At 42.7% G+C, this 23,512-nt stretch overlaps 1 protein-coding gene across 5 annotated transcripts in view; it reads right to left on the bottom strand.

The window, feature by feature from the left end:
- Positions 1-23,512, bottom strand: part of LOC126272556 (irregular chiasm C-roughest protein) — a 1,094,042-nt gene that overhangs the window by 83,286 nt on the left and 987,244 nt on the right. The window lies entirely within an intron of this gene.

The raw sequence follows: 23,512 nt of genomic DNA, 5'->3' as shown, positions 1-23,512 counted from the left end.
TTTCTGCTATAGGCGTGTGCTGTTCACAACGTGCAAGTGTGCTGTGGACAACATTGTTTATTCCTCAGAACAGGGGTTTTTTCTGGTGTGGGAATTCCACCGCCTAGAACACAGTGTTGTTGCAACAAGACGAAGTTTTCAACGGAGGTTTAATGTAACCAAAGGACCGAAAAGCGATACAATAAAGGATCTGTTTGAAAAATTTCTACGGACTGGGAACGTGACGGATGAACGTGCTGGAAAGGTAGGGCGACCGCGTACGGCAACCACAGAGGGCAACGCGCAGCTACTGCAGCAGGTGATCCAACAGCGGCCTCGGGTTTCCGTTCGCCGCGTTGCAGCTGCGGTCCAAATGACGCCAACGTCCACGTACCGTCTCATGCGCCAGAGTTTACACCTCTATCCATATAAAATTCAAACGCGGCAACCCCTCAGCGCCGCTACCATTTCTCCACGAGAGACATTGGCTAACGATATAGTGCACAGGATTGATGACGGCGATATGCATGTGGGCAGCATTTGGTTTACTGACGAAGCTTATTTTTACCTGGAGGGTTTCGTCAATAAACAGAACTGGCGCATATAGGGAACCGAAAAGCCCCATGTTGCAGTCCCATCGTCCCTGCATCCTCAAAAAGTACTGGTCTGGGCAGCCATTTCTTCCAAACGAATCATTGGCCCATTTTTCAGATCCGAAACGATTACTTCATCACACTATCTGGACATCCTTCGTGAATTTGTGGCGGTACAAACTGCCTTAGACGACACTGCGAACACGTCGTGGTTTATGCAAGATGGTGCCCGGCCACATCGCACGGCCGACGTGTTTAATTTCCTGAATGAATATGTCGATGATTGTGTGATTGCTTTGGGCTATCCGAAACATACAGGAGGCGGCGTGGATTGGCCTCCCTATTCGACAGACATGAACCTCTGTGACTTTTTTGTGTGGCGACACTTGAAAGACCAGGTGTACCGCCAGAATCCAGAAACAATTGAACAGCTGAAGCAGTACATCTCATCTGCATGTGAAGCCATTCCGCCAGACACGTTGTCAAAGGTTTCGGGTAATTTCATTCTGAGACTACGCCATATTATTGCTACGCATGGTGGATATGTGGAAAATATCGTACTATAGAGTTTCCCAGACCGCAGCGCCATCTGTTGTTGACAATTGTAGCTACTGTAATTTCGAAAGTTTGTCTGCCTGAAAATGTACTGTTGTCCCAAGCATATTGCAACAAACGTTGTATTTCTAATGCTGCTCGTTTAGTTTGTATTGCCGTTTCAAATATACCGGTCATTTTTGAAAGACCCTGTATATTGGTGGTAAAGTTCTGTAAATCTGCACCAGTACTTTCGAACTGTACTTCCGCTCCGCACTAAAAATCATAAAATTTGTTTAGCACTGAAGATGAAACTACTGAAGCTGTGACAAAGAAATAGAAAAATACATATATATTTAAAAAAGCCTAAAAATTCCGTAACAAATAGAGGTACCAATTTGCTTAAGGTTTTTTGACTATTGCTTTTATTCCTGCCCTAGTATATACATATTTAATGATGCAGTAATATAATAATGAATTTAATTGCTTAAAATTAGTCTAGAGCTAACCGGTCGGCACGTTTACATCAGACCACGACTGCGTGAAACAAAACGCTAATTTTATTGAATGCTAATTTTTTTCTGGACTTCGTTAAAACACTGAATATTCCCTTTGACGCTACTCGCTAATTTTTAATACGAATATTCGCAGTTTTGCACGTCCACGTGTGACTAAAAAAAGAAAGAAAGAAAGGAAACAAATGTACCCGAGCTTCCTACGGAATTTACATTTGGTAACAGTAGTTAAATGTAAATACGTGATATTCATATTAAATCTCTCAAATGGAGACGTATGGGAAGCAAAAAAGTATCTAAAGCAAAAACAAAAAATAATATGGTTTGCTTTATATTTACTCTGCGAATTAAAATGACACAGCAGCGTCCCAGCTGTCTCCATTGAGGCACATGAATTAATTCCGCAAACAGTAATAATTCGCTTCGGGCCCGTAGTGCCAGCAGCGATAGCGCAGATAAGCGCGTGCATTAAAACTGGTGACGCATTTCATACAGGAAGCTACAGTTCGGGGTAAAAAAAAGTGTCATTCCATCCCTCTGGACGTAGGTGTGACGCCTGTTCTCCGACGACAGCCGAATCTATATCTCATCCTAAAAATGCTACTCATCTACGTTCTCGAAACGACTTTTTCTCTGTTACCTCAAACCCTAGTCGTCTAATCATTATCATGTTAATTCCACTTTGTTGAATATGTAGAAATACTTCTTCCAGGAACACTGATTCATCAAATTGAGGCCAACACCGCTATGACTTTCTGTTGTCAGTGAAAAGGCCAACTTTACTACACACTGCAAACGACCTAGCAATGAAGAACAATTCTATGGTGATTTGACTGGGTTGCTTGTAATGAACAATAGCGTCACTTTTCCAGATCCAGCTGAAATGCTGACACTAAATGCAATTTTAGTGATCTGACGAACAGCTTCGTTCCACAACAATTTCACTGTCTTTACACTCCGCAATAGCATCACCGGCACATCAGCTTTTAAATCAGTACCATGCGAGAGACATCAGTGTATGTCAAAAACTATTGGCACCAGTATTGGAGGGAAGTGGATCGGCATTAATCGGTAGGTCGTTCAGTCACCCGATTGTAATCGCTTTCCTCGCCCGCGCAACATGGGACATATCGTTCACCAAATGTGGGTCTTACACTTATCTACCTTGCGCAGGTGTGCATGACGTGTATCTGTGGGTTTAGAGTCATGTTTGTAAATAGAAGGAGAGAGGTGTAGGACAAAGTACAACCCTAGCCGGCACACAACTACATCTCTAGGACAGCAGTGAAGCGGCAGTCAATGCGACAAAGCACCAGACGAGTCACCCCGAAAATTGGTTGGTTCCTTCGCATCCTCAGGTACCAGAGAGGCTTAGAGTTTAACCCAGCGTACTGACGCAATGTCTGATAATCCGTATCTGTACGTACTCATGTCTTCTTCCTCTTGTCGGCCAAAAACTCGAGTTGTAAATTTCTTCCACTGTCAGAAGTCTAACCAGGTAACACGGGATAGTACTCCAGCACACAGGCGGGCTTTATCAAACTTGGTTACATTTTTTTAAACATTTTTGACAGCAAGTAGCTTAGTAGCAGTGAGACTATCTTTAACCCGGATGGAAATACATTAGCTTTGTTCACCAATACAACTCACCTTTACGTCTTGCGGTATAACCTAACCATAGGATCTGTCAAAAACCATTTACAGTCCACTATCGTCTAGTAATACATTCCGGTAGACGATCACCTTCTTCTTCATTTATTTATTTTGGACCTCCCACCTAACCTTTTAGCCCACCTTACTCTCGCAATAATCGTCTTCTTCCCGTAGACCATCACCTCCTTTGCCCGGGTTCCCGGGTTCGATTCCCAGCGGGGTCAGGGATTTTCTCTGCCTCGTGATGACTGGGTGTTGTGTGATGTCCTTAGGTTAGTTAGGTTTAAGTAGTTCTAAGTTCTAAGGGACTGATGACCATAGCTGTTAAGTCCCATAGTGCTCAGAGCCATTTGAATTTGAATCATCTTCTTTATCATTTATTTATTTTGGATCTCCAACCTCACCTTTTAACCCACCTACCCTCGCAATATTTTTTTTCGGTAGACCATCACCTTCTCTTTCATTTATTTGTTTTGGATCTCCAGCCTCACATTCTAACCCACCCTACCCTTGCAATAATCGTCTTCTTCTGCCTTGCCACTTGACTAAATAAATTCCCTACTCAAGATGATTTACTAAAATTGACTCACACATAGGTTATTCCAAAGGTAAAGGAAGAATTCTTGGCTAGACCTAATGTCTGCAACTGCACAAAACGCCGCAACCATTCTCTGTAGGGCCCTTTCGTACTGACCTCCTTCTGCGTGACGCCACCGGCACCTACAACGCTGTCTAGTTCTATACGTAGCCCCCGTGACACAGGAACAGGGATTTTTCCGCAAGCTCAGCCATGGACTGTGATATTTAAACTCCCCAAGACTAGCTCAGAATCATTGATAGAGTACTGTCATGTAATGATGCTCAACTTGTCCCAGTCGATGCAGCCGCCTCTGCGCTGCTGTCACTGGGATGCAAACACCCGACCGTTTCCATTCCACCCAGCCTTTGGGGCTACCAGGATCCGCTCTCAGTATGTGGTTGTGGACTCCGCTGGGCAAGCCTGCCTGTCCTGGCTACAATTCAACATGGTGCTGCCCCGCTGTCTTCACAGCAGTGCAGAGGCAGCAAGACCTTTATGACACCGTCCTGTAGGTAAAAATAGCTTCGTCGGCTCATCCATGCCAGTGCACTCGGGTCTGTGTGTCACGGCTGTCCACCTTCTGTAGACACACTGCACTACATTTGGTTTCAATTGTAAATAAAGGGTTGTAACGCTACACTGGCTGCCCAGTTCGTCTGCAGCTCAACCCACGCCCGGCAGAGAGCTATTTGTTTACAATTTCCTATCGAACCTCATTATGTCTGGTGTCAGAAGAACTGCTGGAAGCTGAAATGCTAGACCATGGATAGGGAGAAGTTAAAAGAATGCAACAGTCAGCGCACTTATACAAGTAAGCAACGTGTTTAAATTTTCTGATCCTATATGGTTGTATTCTTCTATTCCATTCCTTTCTTGCCTACTTTGGTATATCGTACATTTTTGGCTGTAACAGCAAGCAAAAATATCGGTCGGTTCAAGATCAGATCTCCAGGAGACGATTCGACATTTTCTAGATGAGGTAGCTATGGTTCAACGTAATAATGAAGCTTTGCGTAGAGAAATACTTTAATGTGTGCACCCATCCTTGATGCTAGTACTGCTTCATTGGTAGCCCCCTTCACTGGTAAAACTAAGGAAGATATTTTTGTCTTTCTTGATAGCGTGAAACCATGTGGTTAGCAAACCTGGGATCTCGAGTGATTCTTAAATGTGGCTCGATTAAAATTGTTAGGGGAGGTTACAGCCTATGTAATGGGCAGTGAAATGTTCCAGGATGGTCAGTCCTTCACAGAGTTACGGTAAGGACTAGTGTATTATTACTGAAGGACTTTTACTATCAGGAACCACCATTTCAAAAACAAGAAAAGCTAATAAGCTATCTTTGGATCAGGAAACAGTTCAATGGGCACTTGATGCCCGAGAAGACATTATACTCACTGGTCGAAATGTTGCTAAAAGGTTAAACAGTAATTGTGCAACAAGTTAAAAAACAGCGCAACCAAAAGTCATAATCGGCAAAGTACAATGTCAGAGAGTGGGTCATGTTATCAAACCTTGACATGCTGAAAGGAAAGGATAAGAAGAAGGTTTTTCTTTATCAGGCAGTCGAGACGACGTCTCAAATGAACGACCAACTACCATTTCGGACATCAAGCACAGTGTTGCATGTCGGAAGAATCCATACATTTTAAAATAAAGCAGAAGCACTGACTTAATTGCTGGCAGAACCTTCCGAAGAGTGGAGGGAAGTAAAAACGTTTCGCCATTCACCCCTACCCAGTAGAATGGGGAATCTTCAAGAAATTCGTGTGCTTTCGGATGCAGTATATCCTATTGGTATTACCTGATAGGAGGTCACATTGCCCCATAAAACGGATACACACGGTCCCTGAGTTACACGAGTACACCGTATTTCGCTACGATAAGCCAGGGTTCTGAAAATTATTCGAAGAAATTCCCGGTCCAGAACGTTAGTGTTTTATAATGTTACTTAAGACAGAGTATACGACAGTGCTTACATTGAGTAAGAGGGCGCAATTTTTAATCAATGATTATTTTTTTCTTTGTTAAAAATAATGTAAAAAATAAAATAAATTTTACTTGAGTCAGTGAAATGACAACGAGTGTATGACAGAAAGTGGAAACGTAAATAAATCTATGAAAGACTTTTGCTGTTGAATGCATCATTGACACTCTCCTTCCGTAGTCGGTTGGTCGAGGCATCTACCACAAAGAGGGTTAGGACTGAAATATCGGTGTTAGTATGGATTTTTCCTTGGTCAGTGGCTCGAAAGTGGTCTACATAGTCCCCTGATGCCAACTGAGTGCCCGCATCTCGTGGTCGTGCGGTAGTATTCTCGCTTCCCACGTCCGGGTTCCCGGGTTCGATTCCCGGCGGGATCAGGGGTTTTCTCTGCCTCGTGATGGCTGGGTGTTGTGTGATGTCCTTAGGTTAGTTAGGTTTAAGTAGTCCTAAGTTCTATGGGACTGATGACCATAGATGGTACTTGGACGTAGTCGCGCGGTTCTCTCGGTCCACTGGCACATCACATAGGTGCAGTGTTTGGTTACCTAGGCCTAGTAGACAGCGGACAAATGTGATTAGTAAGTGTGAAATGAATTGAAACTGAAAAGAAGACTGAAATTCCAAGCAAGGACTTCGTCAACATTAGTGACCGAATTTTCCTTTAAATTTTTCATCCCACACTTGTGAATAAAACCATTATGTTGCTGTGCGCGTGTATGCACATCCTGCCACGGCATTCCCCAGATGCTGTGACCCGGTATACGCACGCCGCTTGAATTTTCCTAATATGCTGTGGACATCTGTATCCGTTCTGAGCCGCCGAATACTCACAGCTGCGGACGATTTACTTCCTTCTCTTGGTGAATAAAGAAGTTTAGAGTATTTATCATGCGTTATATATAATTCGTGCAATAATTTGCAAAAAAAATATATTTCGTTTCGATATCTTGCTTCGTTTATATGAAGGTTTTTAAGACAACAGGATAACGAGGCGGAAGGACATGACTGTACTCTTTGCGCGTCACTGTCAGTCGGATGCAAACTCCAATCACACAAGAACGAAATGAGATGTCGTATTGCTCTGAATTTTAAATAAAATGTCTGTAAATTAGCTACTGCGAGTGTAAGGTGTGCAGAAATCGGGTGGTAAGTTGTAAGTAGGGTGTTTAGGTTTTTAAATTGGTAACGCCACGTAGCGCTCTGTATGAAAATCACTGGCTGTGTTATATGTAATTCGTGCAATAATTTGCAAAAATATATATTTCGTTTCGATATCTTGCATCGTTTATATGAAGGTTTTTAAGACAACAGGATAACGAGGCGGAAGGACATGACTGTACTCTTTGCGCGTCACTGTCAGTCGGATGCAAACTCCAATCACACAAGAACGAAATGAGATGTCTTATTGCTCTGAATTTTAAATAAAATTTCGGTAAATTAGCTACTGCGACTGTAAGGTGTGCAGAAATCGGGTGGTAAGTTGTAAGTAGGGAGGTTTTTAAATTGGTAACGCCACGTAGCGCTCTGTATGAAAATCACTGGCTGTGCTGTGTGCAATCTGTAACTGGGTTACATTGTTGGAATAGTCGCTATTGTAATGTTGGGCAGTTGGATGTTCCAACGCGTAGCGTGGCGCAGTTGGAAGTGAGCCGCCAGCAGTGGTGGATGTGGAGAGAGAATTGGCGGAGTTTTGCGAGCGGATGATCTGGACGTGTGTCCATCAGAGACAGTAAATTTGTAAGACTGGATGTCATGAACTGATACATATATATTATGACTTTAGAACTCTTTTAAGGTCGCCGGCACGGTAGCTCAGCGTGTTCGGTCAGAGGTATAGCTGCTCTCTGTAATTAAAAAACTGAGTTTATGGATCAACAACGAATTAAAATTGGTGTCTTTCGACGTCCGCCCAGAGCAGATACAACGGACGAAAACGAACAAAATGAGATTTAAGGGAAATAAATGTAAATACGTTGTTTGTTCTTTATGAAAATCTTTCATTTGCTAACTATGCCTATCAGTAGTTAGTGACTTCAGTAGTTAGAATCTTTTATTTAGCTGGCAGTACTGGCGCTCGCTGTATTGCAGCAGTTTGAGTAACGAAGATTTTTGTGAGGTAAGTGATTTGTGAAAGGTATAGATTATTGTTAGTTAGGGCCATTCTTTTGTACGGATTTTTGAAAGTCAAATTGCGTTGCGCTAAAAATATTGTGTGTCAGTTAAGTGATGATCAGAATAAATAAAGAGAGAAATGTATGAGTACGTTCAGTTTTGCTCAGCTGTTTGAAAATCAAATAACGTAAGGGGTTTTCCAGCACAGTAATTCATAAATTTTTCTAAGGGGACGTTTCAAAGTGTTTGATATCGGCCTTAACGCTGGTCTTTCAGCTCACGCACCGGCATTTGGAGAGAATTGCAGCCATAACAAAAGCTGCACTTAGCGCAAATGCAGAGAACATGTTTGTAGCAGCGAAAAGGTGAATGACAAACCTGAATTGTTAAAATGTGTCTAAGGTAGATCTTTTGCTGTCCACAAGCAAACTACTCGTCATTAGAGCACGAATCACTTGCGACTGTGCGTCACTTGCGAAGAGGTACCTCTCAGCAGCAGCACCGTAAGTGCGCTGAAAGCGCCTAACAGTTCCGAGAAGTGGGCCAGTGCCTTGGTGTGACGTGAAATCCGCAGATGGGGAAGTTGGGGCTGGCTTTAAGTGCCTAAGTGCCGCTACACACAGGCCCGCCCTGGGGACGGGTTGGCCGCAACACATCAGCGGCCGCTGCAGCAGCCCGTCTGCTGCCACGCAACAGCGCTACAAAGTGGCGGAGACTCTAGTGGCCTGCGTCCGTAGTGTACCACTAATTGCTTCCAAGAGTGTTATACAAGATATTCAAAAAGCGACACAAACTTCCGAATGGGTTTAAAATGTGTTATAGAACAAAGAATCCAGAAGACTAAGTAAACACACTTCTATCACCCGTTGTTATTTACATATTCCTCCAGTCCAAAAATCTATTTATTCGAACCACCTATTACGTAAAAAGTTTCAAAAGGATCAATGAATAATTCGTTAGAACATTTATAATCTTAAAAGGGACATGGCCATCACCTTCGCGGGTTAGTTAGACTTCACCAAACTATTTTCGGCCTTCGAGCCTGTTCCGAGTTTGTAGTCCACTTCTCTTTGGATGAACCGGTACTGCGGCTTTCTGAGAGAATATGACCTAGAGTTCATTTTGCTAAATAATTTTCGTCTAGCCCTATTACACATTTAAAAACTTTATTTTTTAATTCCTGTTCACTCCAGTTCCTTTTAGGTAACCTATTTTGAAACAGCCCTCAAACACGCAGATAGTAGTGTGTAGTGTGTACATTAAAATGCACTTCCCTTAATTATTAGAAGTTTTTGAATGTTAGGCTAACATTGCTGAGTAATGTTCGTCATTAGGTAAGCAACTACTTCCCAAGTTAAAGGTTGATGACATTTTATATCAGTAAAAACTTACTTATCTTTTCAGGATGGTTTCACGTCTAGGGAAATAGTAAGGTGGAATAACAAATTTCACCGTCCAGGGCTCTTCGAAATGAGTGAGACTTTAATGGGTTTGTGATAAGAAATGTTGTTTATTAATCCATTCGTACTGCATTTCACAGTTTTCCCAAAACATCAGAGAAAGAGAAACAAAAACCAAACGAAAACCACGTAAAATCGCATCCAGAATTCCAGACACATTTTCTCGGTGTGAATCTGTACAAGTATGAGCAAAATCATTCCGAATATAATCTGGAAACGACCTCATGAACTTCAATACAGTTCTGACACAACTCCGTGCTGAGGTAAACGACTTCTATCCTGTTTGCCGCCAAAACGTTACAAGATGGAATGTATTTAGCACCTTCGAGTACATGCCAGAAGTAATAATAACATTAATATATTTGATTAATATTTCATCAATATATTAAATTCCTAAGATATTGATTTACGTGAATATTTTTAGACATAACTGATAATAACAAAGGTTACAAAATTTGCAAATGTGAGAATTAGACACTTCCCGTTATTTGACAATATTGATTTGACATTGATAGCAAAAATTAATGAACATATAAGTAGAAAAAGTTATTTTGGTGTTATTTAAAACTGGATGACAGGTGCTAAACACAAATAAAGATATAAGCAGAAACAGATATTTTGCCGTGTATTTAAAACTGAATAACCAAAACATTATAAATGATGTAGGTTTTTTTGACGGCATTTGGTGGTAATTATCTAACCACTAATTTTCGTGCTGTATACATGATGACATAGCGATGTATAAATATGAGAAATATATTTATGGAAAAGAATTTATTTCACAATCAAAAAACTATACGAACATTCACATAATTTACATAATAAAATCCAACCGGCCAAATATTGGATGCTATCGCACAGTTCTCTAATGGAGCAGAATTTCCGATTGGGCTAGATTCCTTACAATATGAATAAATATTCATCAACTTTTCATCACATTCCGAAGTCAGCATAACCAGACGACATAAGCGAATTTACCGCAGGGTGAGGAGGACCTACTTAGGACGGGACACGCTGCATTCTGTTGAATTGGTTATGAAAACCGTAATTCTTACACCTGTTTCGCTTTCAGCCTACCACTTATTTAACAAGTGTGAGGTACATCATGTTTTTTTGATGAAACGAACTTATTCTCGCAGTAGCCAAGCATTACCCAACCTTAAAGCAACTACATATGAACATACAGCGGAAAATTAAAATTACATTTTCCTGCGTATTGTGTTCGGGCGCACGCACTTCGATCTTCAAGTGTACAAAAGCCATACGGTAATTCGACGCGTATTTTGAGCGTTGTTGCTTACCACATTCCTTCTTTGTAACTTAGTATTCTCCTTCTCAACAGCCGGCTGCGGTGGTCTCGCGGCTCAGTCCGGAGCCTCGGGCATGGACGTGTGTGATTTCCTTAGGTTAGTTAGGTTTAAGTAGTTCTAAGTTCTAGGGGACTGATGACCTAAGATGTTCAGTCCCATAGTGCTCAGAGCCATTTAAACAATTTCCTTCTCAACTTGTTCTTCAATTATTACAATTAACGTACGAGTTCGCGTGATTTTAAGTCTCATGTTGTTAAGCATTATGTGTCTTAAATACACTCTATGACAAAAGAAAGACGCAGCACGGAGGACCGAATGGGACAGAAATCTGTGGATGTGATGTAAATGTACAGACTAAAATATCATTACAATTTCAGAAACATTTTATGACTAATTCAAGAGAAACAGCTTGACAAATTGAGCAATTCTACTACGCGTTGGCCCACCTCTGGCCCTTGTGCAAGCAATTATTCGGCTTCGCATTCTTGATACATTTGTTCGATGTTGTCCCCAAGGATACAGTGCCAAAACCTGTACAGTTGGCGCGTTACATTTTCAAAATCCTGAGCTGGTTGGAGGGCCCTACCCATAATGCTCTTGGTATTCTGTACGTATTAATAAAAATCGTCAGCAATGGCGGTCGAATACTTCTAGCGTAAGAAGTCACCTTCATTGTGCCAGAGGCCTTGTCAAAGAGGAGGAGGATCGGACAGAGGTTCAGGCTCTATTCTCTTGCCTTTATTGTAGGAAACTATCCCAAAAAGACGGAAGATCACCAATGATCAATGGCATGAGGATAAAGACACATGATATGTATCCGTTGGGTATGTGGCCTGAAATTGAAAAAGTTTCATGATGATTTGTCCATTGACAAAAGACTCCCTACTAGTGCCCCATCAGATCTCTGGGGAGGGTACTGTCAACTGGAAGGCGACCACGAGAAAATCATTGCACAACCAAGGAACGAATAACGTTCTACGAGTCGTACCGTGGAATTTCAGAAATTTGAAAGTGGTAAATAAGCTACAAAATCTAAAAAGGGAAATGCTACGGTTCAGGCTAGATATAGTGGGGTTCAGTGAAGTGAAATGCAAAGAAGACAAGAGTATCTGATGATACAAGTCTAGCGTAATAGTAACAGTAGGAGAATGTGGTATAACGGGAACAGGATTTGATATGAACAGGAAGTAGGACAAAGTGACAGGATTGCTCTCACCAGAACCGACAGTAAACCAATACAGAAAATAATAGTTCGCCTATAATGCCGACGACACAGGTAGAACGTGAAGAGATGACAAAGTATATGAGGATGTAGAACGGGTAATACAGAGAACGGGTAATACAGTAGGTAAAGGGAAAAGAAAACCTAATAGCCATGGTGAATTTAAATGCTGCTGTAGGAGATGGCGTAGAAGAAAGGGTTACGGGAGGATACGGACTTGTTACTAAGAATTTGAGAGGAGAACGACTAGTTGACCTCTGCAACAAATTTCATTTGGTAATACCGAATATTCTGTTTAAGAATCACAGAAGAAGGAAGTATATCTGGGAAAGCCCAGGAAATGCAGGAATATGTTAATTCGATTTCATCATTGTCAGGTAGAGATTCAAAAATCAGACAAAGGGTTTTGAGGCTTACCCAGGAGCAGATGCACACTCGTATCATCATTTAGTGATGGTGATAAGTAGGCAGTACTTAAAGAGACTAGTGAGGAAGAATCATTGTGCAAAGAAGTGGGGTATGGAATGAAGATATACGCTTGAAGCTTTCTATGGCTATAGATACTGCAATAAGGAATCGATCAGTTGGCAGTACAGTTGAAGAGGGATGGACATCTCTAAAAAAGACAATCACAGAAGTTGTAAAACGAAACATAGGTACAAAATGCGGTAGCGGTGAAGAAACCAAAGGTAAGGAACATATACTTCAGTTAATCGAGGAAAGAAGGAAGTGCAAGAATGTTCATGGACAAAGAGTAACACGGAAATATGTCACTGAGGAATGAAATGAATAAGAAGTGTAGGGAGGCCAAGACCATATGACTGCAAGAAAAATGTGAAGAAATCGAAAAGGAAATGATTGTCGGAATGACTGCCTCAGTACATAGAAAAGTCCAATCAACCGTCCTTGAAACTAAAAGCAGGGTCGGCTGCGTTAAGAGTGCAATGGGAATTGTTAAACGGAGAGAAGAGAACGAGAAGGTGGAAAGAGAACTTTTTAGGCCTTCATGACTGGATGCACTTATCTGAGGATGTGATACTAGAAGAAACAGGAGTTGGTAGGGAAGAGATAGGTGATCCATTATTAAATTCAGAATTTAAAGGAGCACTGGAAGACTTCATGTAAGACAGGAGGGTTAGATAACATCCCATCGGAACTTGTATAATCTTTGGGGAAAGGGAAAAAAGGAAATGACTATTCACGTTGGTGGCAAGAATGTACGAGACAGGCGGCATAACATCTGAATTCGGATACAACGTCATCCACGCCATTCAGAAGATTGAAAGAGTCTAAAGTTTGAGAATTATCGCGTAATCATCTTAACAGCTAATGCTAGCAATGTAAATACATAAAACTAAAACCAGTCAACAATGCAATCCTCGTCCATGCCTCGACATGCGCAAACTATCGTCGTTCGTGTATCGGACTATAGTTAGATCGTGATAGTATTCTACGATTCGCTTATCGCTCCCGTACAAAAGAGCTTATTTTATGGGGATTTACGAGTATTTATGGGTATGAAACTTTCTGGCAAATTAAAACTGCCTTTGCCTCTCGCGGCAAAGAGCCCTACCGACTGAGCAGGACTCGCGGCCCGTCCTCACAGCTTCAATCCTGCGAGTATCTCGTCTCCTACCTTGCAAATTTCACAGAAGCTCTTCCGCGAAGAGCTACTTTTCGTCTGGGCCCATATGTCTCGTGGATTCAAGACACCTCACCAAACGTCTTCACCAGTCATTCCCACCACAGGAAAGTGTATGGTCATCGCAGATCGGGTACGTTATCTCGGCTTTAGCTTCCGGCGGTATTACTAAATACTATCAAATGTTGTCAGGCGAGGCTTCTGTTGAATTTCTCGTACAATCAGATTACTGCAAAGGGTGAACAATTAGAGGAATGAGACTATTTTAAGAGAACAGCGTACCAATGAAGTGATTTCTTGAAACAACAGAGAACCTGAATGAGAACTGCCAGAGCGAAATTTGAACAACTTTTTCTTTACTCAGCGACGAAACGCAATTCCGGATGTAAACTAAATGCTTTACATCATTTAATAGCAAACATGTTTATGTATGAGGAAGCAAGAGGACATGATGTGTCCTTAAATAAGCTGGTAAGCATCAGCATGCTAGATGTGAGTAGTGTTATTACTTACATGACGTGTTGAATAATGTGAGCTTGGAAGGAGATTCTGACGTGCAAGATTGTATCATGTCACAGGGGGGAATGTCAATATTCAGGGATACAGCCGAAAGTCTCATTTGAATCAATAAATTCATATGGGCGTATACACTACCCCGAATGGTTTCAGAGTTTTTCAGAGGCTTTTTTTTTTAATCAGCGCAGAGTAGCACTTACAACCTACGTCTTCAATTATTTGTTGGGTGTATTCCAATCTCTATCTTCCTTACAGTTTCTGACCTCTACAGCTTCCTCTAGTACCATGGAAGTCATTCTCTGATGTCTTAATATATGTCCAATCATCCTGCCCCTTCTACTGGCCAGTATTTTCCATATACTCCTTTCCTGTACGATTCTGCGCAAAACCGCTTCATTCCTTACCTTATCAGTCCACCTAATTTTCAACATTCCCCCGTAGCACAACTGCTGAAAAAATTGGTTCAAATGGCTCTGAGCAGTATGGGACCTAACATCTGAGGTCATCAGTCCCCTACAACTTAGAACTACTTAAACCGAGCTAACCTAAGGACGTCACACACATCCACGCCAGAGGCAGGATTCGAGCCTGCGACCGTAGCGGTCGCGCGGTTCCAAACTAAAGTGCCTAGAACCTCTCGGCCACGACGGCCGGCCAACACCTGAAATGCTTCAATTCTGTCCCAGGTTTCCCACAGTTCATGTTTCACTACCATGGGATGCTGTGCTCCAAACGTACATTCTCAGAAATTCTTCCACGAATTAAAGCCAATGTTTGATACAAGTAGAGTTCTTTTGGACAGGAATGCGCTTTTTGCCGGTACTAGTCTGCTTTTGATGGCCTTATTGCTCCGTCCGTCACTGGCCATTTTGCTGCCTAGGTAGCAGAATTCCTTAGCTTCATCTACTTCGTGGCCATCCATCTTGATGTTCAGTTTCTCGCTGTTCTCATTTCTGATACTTCCATTACTTCCGTCTTTCTTCGATTTGCTCTCAATCCAGATGCTGTACTCATTGGCTTGATCATTCCTTTCGACATATCTTGACATTCTTCTTCACTTTCACTCAGGACAGCAATGTCATAAGCGAATCGTGTCATAGATATTCTTTCGCCTTGAATTTTAATCCCACTCCTGTACCTCCTTTTATTTCCATCACTGTTTCTTCGATATATAGACTAAACAGTTGGGGGAAATGACTATATCCCTGCCTTTTACCCTTTGTAATCCGAGCACTTCGTTCTTGGTTGTCGACTCTTATTAGTCCCTCTGGGCTCTAGTATATTACCATCTGTCACTATAGCTTACCCCCTATGTTTCACAGGATTTCGATCATCTTCGATCACTTTACATTATCGAACGCTTTTTCCAGGTCGACAAAGCTTATGAACGTGTCTTGATTTTTCTTTAGTCTTCCATTATCAACCGCAAAGTCAGCGTTGCCTCTCTGATACCTTTGCCTTTCCGGAAGCCAAACTGACACTCATCTAACACATCCTCAATTTTCTTTTCCATTCATCTGCATATTATTCTTGTCAGCAACGTGGATGCTTGAGCTGTTAAGGTGATTTTGGGATAATTCTGGCACTTGCCAGTCTTTTAATCTTTGGAATTGTGGGGATGATATTCTTCCAAAAGTCAGATGGTATGTCAACAGACTCATACACTCTACACACCGACGCGAATAGTCATTTTGTTGCCACTTCTGGCAATGATTTTAGAAATTCTTATGGAATTTTATCTATCGCTTCTGCCTTATTTGGTCTGAAGTCCTTCAAAGCTCTCTTACATTCTTATTCTAGCACTGGATTCTCTATCTCTTCTAAATTGACTCCTGTTTCTTCTTCTGTCACATCAGACAAATCTTTCCCCTCATAGAGGCTTTCAATCTATTCTTTCCACCTATCCGCTTTCTCATCTGCACTTAACAATGGAATTCCCGTTGCACTCTTAGCTTATCACCTTCGCTTTTAACTTCACTGGAGGTTATTTTATCTTTCCTGTACGCTTAGTCAGTCTTTCTGACAATCATTTCGATTTCTTCACATTTTCCTGCAGCCATTTCGCCATAGCTTCGCCGCACTTCCTATTTACTTCATTCTTCAGTGACTTGTATTTCTGTATTCCTGAATTCCTCCTGAATATTTTTGTACATCCTTCTTTCACCAATAAACTGAAGTATGCCTTCTGTTACTCATGGTTTCCTCACAGTTACCTTCTTTGTACCTACGTTTTTCTTTCCAACTTCTGGGATTGCTCTTTTTAGAAATGTCCATTTCTCTTCAACCATTCGGCCTACTGCGCTGTTCTTTATTGCAGTATCTATAAACGTAGAGAGCTTCAAGCCTGTCTCGTCATCCCTTTGTCTATTGATTCTTCCTGACTAATCTCTTGAACTTCAGCCTACTCTTCATCACTACTATATTGTGATCTGAGTCTATATCTGCTCCTGGCTACGCCTTACAGTCCAGTACCTGAATTCGGATTCTCTGCCTCACCACGATGTATCATAAGCGAAGTCTTCACGTATCACTCTTTATCAAGAATTCCTCCTCCTCTTGTGATTCTTGAACGGTGTATTGGCTACTACTTGCTGAAATTTATTACATAACTCAATTATTCTTTCTCCTCTCTCTTTTCTTGTCCCAATCACATATTCTCCTGTAACCCTTTCTCGGTTCCTTCCCCTACAACTGCATTCCAGTCCACCATGACTATTAGATTTTCGTCTCCCGTTATGTGCTGTATTACCGTTTCAATACCCTTATATGCTTTCTCCGTCTCTTCATCTTCAGCTTTCGACGTCGGTATATATACCGGAACAATCGTTAGAGAGATAGAATACCTTTAATGTATATGTTATTTTGAGATAGTGGCTCACACGTGTATGTCTTATCCATCCAATTTATTTGATGTCGTATTCTAGCCCAAGCCACCACGTTGTTTTCAACTTCATTGCTCGGATGTTTTTCTACCATTAATCTATCCCGTTGAAATGTCAGTGGTCTATGATGGGTTGTGAGAGAAGTGCGAGGGACTGAGAGTATATTAGACAAAAGTTTAAGTTAACTGTGCCTGTGCACGCTGGTTACATTGCCACAAATCTACATTAATGCAGAACACGCTTGTATAATGCATATACTGCTTCTGCGATGTTAGTGCTCTTGCTGGTATCGAAGACTGGCGGCGGTGTTTTCCGTCACATCATATTCCGAAGTAAAATCTGTATCAGAGTTTTCAGCATAATGCTACATTTTAAAGCGCCTGATGTAATAAATACTAGATGCTTTAGACTTGCAGGTAACACTGTACTGAGTAAAAGAGAAAATAAATAACAATGTATTAAATGTGTTCTATTTCGGAAACTTTACGGATTACTGCATACGCCCACATGAAGCTTTTTGCTCCAAATAAGCGTTTCTGTCGTATCCCTAAACATCCACCATTCCTCCTGGGACACCCTGTATAAACACACTCAAGTTCAGAAAAAAAACAGAAGAACTTGAGTGGATAGAGATGTGGCATTCATATTTAGAGGACACGAACATTAGTATGTTCTGGAGAAATGATTGGCAACTGTCCTGCTGCCTAGCAGGCACAGCGTCCGCTTTGGGCCCCGATAACTTGTTCTATGAGTGATGGTGCCGACGGGTGTAAGGTGCGAATAGCGTCCTGTGGTATAGCCTGGTTCTAAAGTTCATCTGTGGTGTTTAGCATTGGGTCACAGCACTGCACTCATCGTTTCATCATATCCCACATATTTTCGATTGGCGACAAGTCTGATGATCTCGCGGGGCAGGGAAAAAGACTGACATCCTGTGGCACCTAGGAGGCACATGTTCTTGCAGCAGCATGTGGCCGTGCATTGCCTTGCTGAAAATGCCATCTGCAGTGTTGTGCGGAAAGGGAACGGCTACGGGGGGCGGAACGTCATTCACGTGGGTCGTACTGGCTACAGTGACCTGGATACGTACCGGCTGTGAACTGTGGTTGCATCCTATAACACCCCACACCGTTACACCTCGAGTTGGCGCTATATGTCTCGTTCGAATGGAGTCATTGGGATGCCGCTCCCCCTACCTGCGGCGAGCGAAAATGCGGCCATAGCCTTCGAACAAAGAGAACTTGTATTCGACCTAAAACACTATCTGATCTCATTCCTGTTCACAGTGACGTCGTTTCATATACCATTTTTGTCTAGCATGTTTCTTCCCATTCGTCAAATGTAGGCTGAGAATTGGAAGACTTGTACGTAATAAAGGGCGACTGACTGTCACCCTGATAGTGTACAATGTGTTACATTGCTCCACTGTTGTGCCAGAACCGAAGAGGATACAGATCTGCCCTGCAATGCCATTAGAATGAGGTGTCTTATCTCCTCGAAGGGTGGTCTGGGTAAAGCTACCTGACACATCTCGTCGTGTTGTACGGCCTTCCTTGAACCGTTATGCACTCACCCGTTGCACTGCCGAAACACTTGGTCCTACACGAGCGGCAGTTTCTCGGATGGGTGCATCACACACTCTAATGCCAATAAAGCGCCTTCTTTCAAATTGACGTATTTGATGGCACGGATCGGGCATACGTTTACGAGGCATCCTGCACGTCTGCCAAGTCACACTGATTCGTTACCTTCGGTTTATAGTGACAACGAGAGCCGCAGGCACATATTACCGGTGGATAGTATAGCGCCGCAATATCGATGTCGACCTTGAACCCACGGGTGGACACGGTTCAAATGCTAATCATTTCTGCAGAACATGCTAGTGTGCAAGTCATATGAATAGGAGCGTCCTATCTCTAGTCGCCCAAGGTCTTCTGTTTCATCAGAACATGAGTGCACAGGAAATCTATTCGCAGCTTCAGCAGTCCAAAGGAATCGTAAATCGGAAATATACTTATTTATACGCCGATACCGGGCAAGCGACTTTCAACTAGAAAGTCTCCCCTGTAGAGGAGTATACATAGTAGATGTACGAGTGCGGGTTGTAGAAACATGGTTGACGACATTTAGATGTTTGCGTCTTGCCGTGAGCCGTGCTCGGAGAGAAAAGTTGTAAGGCGACCGCCCGCGACAGTCCATGTTCGAGTAACGGTCTGGCGCAAACTTAAAATTTCGTCATTCCACTATACAGCTGATGGCGTCCATATTCGCTAATGTAAATACATTTCATGTATTACATAAATGCTGCAGTCGCTGAATCTCCAAAGGAACATAGCATCGAATTTCTGAACAATAAAGTCGCAGCAATATGGTACCCTGCATAAATGTGTGCGGGAAAAAGTATCAGTCCTCACACAGCACTAAACAGGCTGGAAACGTGACACACCCTTCAACATTGCTATACTAATGCAAAAGACATTGGTCAAAATAAATGTCGCATAATGCAGATTCTTTCACATTGAACGCTGTGATCCAGAAATACGTTGTTATATCGATACATTGTTTTCTTTGCAATGTAATTCTACCTTAAGCAGTTGATTTGTTTTTTGAGGGAGGCGGAGGTGGTAGTATTAGTAGTCTATGGCAACCGTGTCAGCTGTAATCATATCAGTAAACATACTGTGTGTCATTGCGAGAGTTGTGATTCTTCAAGACGGTTCAGACAAGAATAAAGTACGATCAAAGGCTCCGTACAGTTTACCCCATCGGAGCAGGGAATGAGACGCGTGGATGTCGCAGCGACTGTTACTGTAAGTCACAGTGATGATTCTAGAACGTGGAGCAAGTTTCTAGAGACAGCAATAGCTGAAGATCGTCATAGAGGTGGCCGCAGAAGAAAACCAACGTACAGGCCCAATATCGGTGTGTGACAGCAATCAGAAACCGGTCAAGCCCATCAGCTCCAAACAGCTACAGGTTTGCAGGTGCCAATACAAACGATAAAAAACAGGCTCCATGAGCAGAGAGTAAGTGCCAGAATACCTCTCAAGGCTCCTCCTCTAAATGGGGCTCGGAGAAGGGCTAATGTTGCATGGGCACAAAGCGAATGTTTGAGGACTAAGCAGCATTGGCACATAACGCACTTTTCTGATGAGACCTGTATCAGTCTTCACCCTCATAATAGCAATAATAGTGTGTGGATGTAACGAGCACACTTTTACATGCGAACTGTATGGTAAACCTCCATCCTTATCAAAGCGGATCAATCATATTTGGGGTGAAATCGTGTAAGACCACGGGACATCCCTTGTGCCAATTCATGGCAGGACGAGTCGTGTGTAGTGTCGGGACGACGTCCTTGGAGGCATTGTGGCTCCATATCGGAGCAGGATTCACGACGATGGAGGAAAATGCAAGCCCATATAGTCACAACCTTCTTAGTGAAGCACGTAATCATCTGGATTTGACAGCCGCCATATTCTCCAACACATTGGCAGTTATACTGTGCCACCAGATGTCTTACAGGGCCTCCTAGAGGTCGCTGTGAAGGAACGGGACACATTAGTCAATATTATTTGTGATAGCATTCAAAAGTGTCTCCAGTTACAAGGAGGGACAACTGGTAAGTAAACAATGTGTTATGAAAAACGACAATGAGAAGAATCTGTCGTGGAATCATTTGAAAGGTTTTGTTGTTCCTTTTTTGTTTGTACTTAACAATTACAAATGTTCTTATCTGCTTTAGTTTTATTTTCTTGTGTCTGTACCTCACAGAACGAAAAGAAATATCAACATTTATTTTAACAACTGTATATGCATGCCTTAATAAAGGCATCACGCACAGTAAAATTGGAAGCCTAAGGTGGATTTTCAGACGGTTTTATCGAGTAAAAGTAAGAAAATTTAAAAGTGGACTAAAGGCGAGGACATATGTAAAATGAACAAGGTACAATGGTTTCACATACCATGAAGGCCCATGTTACAGCATCTTCCACGTCAATGGTCTCGCTGATTAAACCTCTCACGGGAGCTACACTGAGGGCCACATTTCCCGGCGCAGTCAGAATCATAGCTCAAACGACGACGGAAGACGTGACGAACGATCTCGGCCTCGAAAGAGCGCTGCTCGCGACGCGCTCGGTGCAAGACGGCCGCTGACCGGCATTTGTAAGGATCAAACCGCCGCTGTCGGGGACAACGGGCGGGAACAGCGAGCACCCTCTTACGAAATGAAAACATTTTTTTCCTCCATCCGCCTTCAGTGCCTCTCCCATCTCTGCGTCCCGCCCGACCCCCCCCCCCCCCCCCCTCCCCCGCCTCCATACATTCCCCAGCGATCTTTTCTTGCCAGTAGTTGCAGCACAATGCGGGAACTCTGCTGAGCAAGGCGTAGAGACCGAAGGAAGGAAGGAGCTGACGGTGAATCACGAGGAAAGCGCCGACGTCGGAGGAAGGGGACGGGTGGGCAGCGAGGCCGATGTGGATGTGGAGCGTGGGTAGGAGGGGGGGGGGGGTAAGGGGAGGGTGATCCCTCATACGACAGCGGCGCCCCGGGCACGGGAATCTGTCCCTGTGATGTACTGCCCGTCCAGCCGGGGTCGCCCTATCTGCAGGCGCATCGAGTGTCCGTCGGGCTATGTTTCCTCTATTGGATCGTGCAGGCATGCGATTACAGTATACCAGTGCCACTAAGGAAAAGTACGCGTATTCGTTTTTGCCATTTCTACAGCGGTCCAGCTGAAGAAATGAGTCACCGTATAATCAGTCTGCACTGCTACACATCAGTTAGTGCTAGGTTGTCTCAATTAATGTAACAAATAACGCACTGAAGATATATAATAAGCATGCCTTAATGGTTAGTATTAGCCCATTGCTTTTCATAATGCAATGTAATATTGTAATAGCCTCTCGTACTGAATCGGTACATCAGTACTGTTTCTATTGGAGTAAAAGTGTAAATATCCACATTCTCTAATGTTCTTCAGTTAAAGATACTTTCTTCTGAGAAAATTCTACACATTCTACCTTTATTAAATGGCAGGGATCATAGATCGATGCCACCCACACTGGCGCTTCACAGTTGGCAACGGAAACGCACCTTTCTGACAGACGCTGACAGCGGTCACGCTGTGACCCAGTGGAGACAGTGATGCGCGCCCACTGTGTTACGCCTTCAGCGGTTGCAACTATGAGCGCCGCCTTTCACTGCGATACAGGATGGTCCACGGCAGATACATGGCCCAGTCGCAGTAGCAGTCTTCGACTGTCTTCAGCCTTAGTCAAGCTTCGACAGTTCGCTCGTGAATTAGCAGCAGGAGGCTAACTCTACACCGTGCTATATTTTGCTTTTAGTAATAGCTGGATTTTATTACTCTTTGTTCATTTGTAAAGTTTCTTCACAACACTTGGACAAAGCTGCAAGTTAAGAAAACTTCTATTAACTTGATTTACATCTTCGGTAAACATTTCTGCTCTTATCCAGCTTTCCTACGATGACAGGCGCTGCACCACTCTATAGCCTTCCTGTCCTTACCACTGTGCACAAAGAAGTACAGAACTAAAATACTGGGTGCAAATATGGGTCCTGCCCAAGAAAAGATTACGAAAATCTTTTTAAGTGATTTAATGAGGTTGTATGTATCATTAGCGAACAGAAGAATAGCCTAAAAAGTGCACATTCCTTACATAAATGAACTTCGAATCAAAAATTATTTATAGAATTCGAAAACTGAAATGGCCTTTTTCAGCCCCAGCGCAATCTTTGCCCATATTTGGTATATGAGACATTTAACCTACACTACCCCGAAAGTGTCTTGGAAGCTGTTCTCGTCGCCAAAGATGCTTGTTGCCTCTCTCAAATCTGTTGTATCCCCATCGTTCAGCACGGCCACTGTAGCCGAGCGATTCTAGCGCTTCATTCCGGAACCGCGCTGCTGCTACGGTCGCAGGTTCGAATCTTTCCTCGGGCATGTATGTGCGTGTTCTCCTTAGGTTATTATTTCTAAGTCTAGCGAACTAATGACATCAGATGTTAAGTCCTTTGGTGCTTAGAGCCATTTGATCCATACCCATCGTTAATAATGCGGTGGCGCGGTTCTTTCTGTCCCTTTTCGACGTACCTGCACCTACCTGTGAACATTGTCTCAGTAGATCATCAGTAGGGAAGCCGAGCGAAACCTGCTGTAGTTCAACGTGAACCAGGCTCCAATTCAAGTGAATAATCTACATTTCGGGAGAAAGTTTTCACACGAAATGAAAGGTTGGAAATTTTGTCCTTAATTAATATATTCCGAAACTTAGGTGAACAAGTATCACTGCCAAGCCAGTGCTAGTTTCAACGCAGTCACTCACAATACCTTTCACTCACATTAGCAAGTTTATTTTGTTTCATTTCCCGAAAACGTAATAGCTACAAAAATACTGATTGTCTTTGAGAATGCTCGCCAAATATTAAGTCTGTCGGTACCTAATGCTGTCACAGCTTTTAGCCACCGACCTGCTCAAAACGCCATGCGGAATTTATGTCT

This window comes from Schistocerca gregaria, chromosome 5 (genome assembly GCF_023897955.1).
Source record: "Schistocerca gregaria isolate iqSchGreg1 chromosome 5, iqSchGreg1.2, whole genome shotgun sequence".
Lineage (NCBI taxonomy): Eukaryota > Metazoa > Arthropoda > Insecta > Orthoptera > Acrididae > Schistocerca > Schistocerca gregaria.
This window is presented reverse-complemented; position numbering and strand designations above follow the sequence as displayed.